Here is a 6,000-nt window from a genome sequence, read left to right as displayed (position 1 = left end):
CTGGAACCCTTGGAAGGTTAAAGGCCCAGAGGTTTAAGACCGGGTTTGTGTGGTACAGATGCCGTCTAGGGAGTCTGATACTGCCCGGAATTCCCATCCGTGTATGTTGTTGTGGAGTGAGGAACCCATTATTTATACCTTGATGTCCCAATGTAAGCATTAAAAACTGGGTATAGTTTGAAAGGCTTGTCAGAACGTGGTGTTGTATGTCTGATTGGTATAGTGTGATAGTGTTGTATGCAGGTTTGAATGAAAGGTGGCAAAAAAAATGTGTCATAATAGTTTGAACAGTATGCACGTGGATGTTGTGTTCCATTGAGTCCTGGAAGAATGTCACGTCTCTGTCGTATGTATTCTTAGTGCAAGCGAATAACGCTATAGGTGATAACTTATTGTCGAATCCTAATAGCTGGGCGACCAGATGAGGACATTGAAATGTGGATAATGCTCGGGTGTTTGTCAGTTGGGTGAGGTACGAGACCGAGTGTCTCTTTGTCATTAATCCTTAATAGTTGTGCAAATGCTGCAACCCAGGATAGTGGTTCATCTGTACAAAAGATTGGGGGTTGGTCGGAACCAAATTGTCCAATGTTGCCTTCTTGGAACATACTGAAAAAGAATGTCACAACAACAATGAACTGATTAATAACAATACGGTTAAACAATGTAGAACTGGCTGGCTAACTAGTGCCAAAGCGAAAAGCTCTCTACCTCGTGTCAACTGAGGCCCTGCTAGTTGCCAAGCGGCTAGTGAGAGGCTCTATGATTTGGGCGTGGGGCTCGGGCCACTAGCGTGGTGGCAGCCTCTCGGTGACAGTAAAAGATCCAAAAACGTGTGGCTGTGACAGGTGAGGCCCTGACTATAAAACCCGATAGGTGGGTGATTGCGAGGCTCTAACTATGATTTGGGCCGAGGGGCGAAAATCTCTGTGTTGAGATTGGGGAGTTGGCCTTGCGGGACCAGCTATGTTGGACGACTAGGGTCAGCTCCTAACCCTAGATAGCCAGTTCTCTGACCCTAGACAGGGGCTTGATGAGGGGGCAACGCAATGTATTTAGTGACACTCAAGTTGTGGTTTGTGAAAGTACCTTGAAATACCTACGTCAGAGTAGGAGAGAAAAGAAGAGAGGGAAAGGAGGAGGACAGAAGAGGGAAAAGAACTGTGGTCGAGGGATAGGAGAGAGAGAAAATTAAGTGTAGCATATTGTAATTCTTGGAGACCTAGTAGTATACTTAGGCCCTGAGAGTGCTGAAGATTCCCGGGATAGCTACTATATATCCCTGAAGGGAAATTTAGGAAGGCATCGTGCCATGAAAGCGTGGTAGTACCTGAAGGAAAAGAGGAGGGTGATATGAGCAAGGTTCGTTAGAGACAGGACGAATGTTACAGATAGTGATTTTGAGTAAACGTATTACAGGTTGTCGAGTAGAGCCGTGGCCTGTTGAGGCAAGGCGGGAATCAAGCCCCCGTACCCTAATACCCCATTGTGTAAATGCGTGGCCTTGTTGAGGCAGTTGATTGAAATGTGAACAAAAGTGTTTGTTCTTGATAGAGACAGGAGATAAAGAACCAGTAACTGTCTACTGGTAGAATGCCGTTCGAAACCTGAAGTTAAGGTGCTGTTTGAGAAGGGAAATGATATCCTTAGGTGAGCTCTAAATATATAACAGCCTCCTCTTAATTAGTGGTTTAAATTACGTCAATCATGTAAATGTAAACAATCAGATGTTGTTTAGCAGACGGTAAAGGCAACCTCCATATAAATTAGTGAAATATATATAAATGTAATGGAGATTGTTTAATTGCAACGTGTCAAACTTAACCGACTAAAACATCTGACACCAATGTTTTAATGTATTGACGTGATAATGTTGGACTTAACCCCTTCAGGACCGGCCTGTTTTTGCGATGTTTGTACGTTAAGGACCAGAGCAGTTTTAACACTTTTGTGGTGTTTGTGTTTAGCTGTAATTTTCCGCTCTCTCATTTACGGTTCCCATACAAGTTATATATTGTTTTTTTCAGGACAAAAGGGGCTTTCTTTACATACCATTATTTGTATTAATGTCCAATATTGTATTTAAAAAAAATAATAAAATATGGTGAAAAATTAAAAAAAAAAAAACATGTTTTTGGACTTTTACTTGAAAAATCTTTTACTTATCTACAAAAGCTAATGAAAAAGACTGCTAAATAGATTCAAAATTTTGTCCCGAGTTTAAAAACACCCAGTGTTTACATGCTTTATTGCTTTTTTTTGCAAGTTATAGGCCTATAAATACAAGTAGGAAATTGCTGTTTCAATATATATATATTTTAAATGTATCAATAGTGACCTTGTAACACCGTTATCTGTCATAAATCCCCGAAACACACCTAACATGTACATATTTTTTTTAAAGTAGACAACCCAGGGTATTCAAAATTGGGTATGTCCAGTTTTTTTTAGTAGCCACTTAGTCACAAACACTGGCCAAAGTTAGCATTTATATTTGTTTGTGTGTTAAAAATGCAAGAAACGCTAACTTTGGCCGGTGTTTGTGACTAAGTGGCTACTAAAAAAGGCTGAACATACCCCATTTGCAATACCTTGGGTTGTCTTCTTTTGCAAATGGTATGCCATCATGGGGCTAATTCTCATTCCTTGGCTACCATACGCTCTCAAAGGCAACCTAACCAATCCGACAAATTTCCATTAAAAAAAAAAAAAAAAGTAAAATCAAGCCTTATATTTGACCCTGTAACTTTCACAAACACTATAAAACCTCTACATGTGAGGTACTGTTATACTCAGGAGACTTCGCTGAACACAAATATTAGTGTATCAGAACAGTAAAATGTATCACAGCAATAATATCCTCAGTGAAAGTGCTGTTTGTGTGTGAAAAATGCAAAAAAATTCACTTTCACTGACAATATCATCGCTGTGATATGTTTTACTGTTTTGAAACACTAATATTTGTATTCAGCGAAGTCTCCCGAGTAAAACAGTACCCCCATGTACAGGTTTTAGGGTGTCATAGAAAGTTACAGGGTTAAACACAGTGCTAGCAAATTAAATTATCTGGACTTTCGGTCTGGGTTGGCAGGCAGGTCCCTCAAATTGCAATCATTAAAATTACTTAATTAGGTAAAAATATTACATAAATACACATGTAGAATTTTAATATATATACATATTTATATATTTGACGTCTACGTGTATATTTATGAAATTATTTATGTAATTATGTATATGGACATATGTATATTTCATATTGTTTTTATTTATTTATACATAGATATATATATCATTACATTCTAAGTATATTTTGATATAAATATATATATATCAAAATACTGTTAGAATAAAATTGCATATATAAATATTTTTTATAATTATTAAAAATTATTTTTATTTTTTGTTATTTATTTTTATTAACATATTTGTATTTTATAATAATATATATAGCAATTATATATATATTGTATATATTCGTGTGTAATTTAAATATAAGTGTATTTTTATATTAATATACGTATATATAAATATAAAAATACACTTAATATGACATATATATGATACATATACATATATTATATATAGATATAATACATGTATATATATCATATATATATATCATATATATATATATATATATATATATATATATATATACACATATTATTTATTTTTTTTTTTTTAATTCTTTATTTATAGTGTGCAGGGGGTTACAATCATGCAAGGTGTGCCACGATAGCACGATCAAGAGTATACATTATAGATTTTCGTGGCTGGTTCAAACAAGCCTGCACATTTTATATTTACGATAAACAAGTTAGACTAAGCATTTTTCATTTTTAAATGGTTCACATGCTGGTGTTGAGTATGTCAGTTTACGTTAAGTCGTACAGTAGTTGGGTCATATCGATTAGATGCATGAAGTATGCCTAGTCAGAATATATACGTTAAGCTACAAGATAACAGAGTACAAAATAAACATGCTTTCAACATTGTAATAGATGGCTGGAAACTACAAACAGGCTAATTAGAGCAGGCTAACAGTTATCCGAGACGCTAGCCACGGGAGATTTCTTGAGTAGAGTAAAGCAGGGGTTACTGAGCTAACAGTGTTGCCTAACAGACAGTAAACTCGCAAGCCGAGCTATATCTCCGTGCCGACATTTCTTACAAAATTAAGTAAGCAGTGGGTGAGTGTCGCCTTCTAGACTATGAGCAAGAAACTAGAGCACAGATTGTACACTTACATTGTGGGAGCTTGCGACTAGTGAGACATGGTATGTGCAGGGCCCAGAGGCAACCCTCCGAGGGGAGCCAAACACCCATCACCGAGCCCATAAAAAAAAACAAAAAAAAACATATATCTTAACGGATAACTACAGAGCTTGAGTCTGATAATGCTAAGCTGTTACGGGTGGGTAGGCTAATTAAGCAATACGTTGTAAAAACAAATAATAACATTAATAGCAGTCCTATCATTCGCCTGTCACATGAAGGTCTAGGCATGAGGTATTAAGACTAAAGTATTGGCGGGGCATAGTCCTCAGTGGCTGCATAGATGTGGTAGCTGGTCAGCGGTCCAGGTCGCCGTGCGGCAGCGGGAGTTAGTGAGTGTCAGCCTACACCCGTGGTCGGCTCTGGCAGGGCACATACCAAAAAGTCCCATGGGGCCTTGGCGTCATCGATCATGGTTGCTGCTCTCCGGTGATCAGCCGTGTTGTGAAAGGGAAGATGTGCGCCTGGTTGGACGTCGGCTCTTGGAGCAAGTGAGTATCTCGTGTGGGAGGCCGACTCAGCAGCCTTGTTCTCTCGGGTGCTGGGGTCTGGATGTTCGCCCATGCGACATGGAGCCGCTTTGCGGGTTTCAGATGTCCCTGGTCGTGAAGTGGTTCTAGCCTGGGGGGTGATCCCCCTCTGGTGTACGAGCATGTGGGAGCTGGCGCCCGGGAGATGTGTTGATTTGATCCGCCGTTTGGGCGCTTGGAGTAGCCACCGACGGGTGGCCGTCCTGGGAGCCGCTGGCGGGTGTCTGTTTAAGTGGTGGCGGATCGTAGGGCGTATCCACGCCGCTGCTTGTGTCAACACCATCTTGAATGTCTGGCCTTTAGTGTGGAGTGCCGACCAGAGTCTCGCGCCAAGCCGGTTGAAGAAATCCAGAGTGTTTATAGGCGGTTGGATGCGGGTTCTCCCCTTTGCGGGCCGCGTCTGAGCCGCCATCTTGGGTGGACCCATGCGTTGCTGCCTGTTTGCTGATTTTGTCGCTTGGTTGGGGGTGACCGTCCCCAGCGAGGACCGGGATAACCCCCGCCGGTCCATGGGGGGGGGTAACAGGGCTGTGTGTGTGCCTCGTGTGGGAGCGGGCCCCTTGCCGGGTGATCGGCCGCCTCCCCCGTGCTGCAGGCTCCGCTCCGTTTTAGGCCGCATGGCCGGTTCAGTCTTTACCAGGTCGGATCGGTGCCGGACTGGTATCGCTTTGATCCCTGCGAGGTGCTGCATCTTGCTCCAAGCATCTAAAGTTGCTAGCCCCTGTGGTTTGGGCAGGATTAGTGGATTCGTTTCTGCTGGTGCTGGAGGATTCAGGATGCACGTCCGGCCATCTAGGCAGTCAGGCCCCGCCCCCCATATTATTTATTTTTTTACACTGATTTTACACTTTTTTTTTTTTTTTACTTTATTTTTTGGATTTTTCACTTGCAGGGAGACTGCCCGTCAGCACAGACAGTCCCCCTGCAGGCAGATACACAGACACCTATTGCGGTCATGTGATCCGAGTGATCACATGGCCGTGGGGTCCTGATCTGCCGAGGGGGGACTGCCCGGGCAGACAGGCAACCCCCCTGGACCGGGTGGAGCACTGATCGCCGCCGTGGGACCGACGTCGATCAGGTAAGTAGCCCCAGACCGTTATGACGGTTCAGGACCGTCAGCGGTCCAAACGCACGTTTTACCGCTGACGGTCCTGAACCGTCAGCGGTCCTGAAAGGGTTAAAGTAGGGG

This window comes from Pelobates fuscus, chromosome 13, assembly GCF_036172605.1.
Source record: "Pelobates fuscus isolate aPelFus1 chromosome 13, aPelFus1.pri, whole genome shotgun sequence".
In the NCBI taxonomy this organism is placed as follows: domain Eukaryota; kingdom Metazoa; phylum Chordata; class Amphibia; order Anura; family Pelobatidae; genus Pelobates; species Pelobates fuscus.
The sequence above is the reverse complement of the archived record's forward strand: the minus strand, read 5'-3'. Positions refer to the sequence as shown.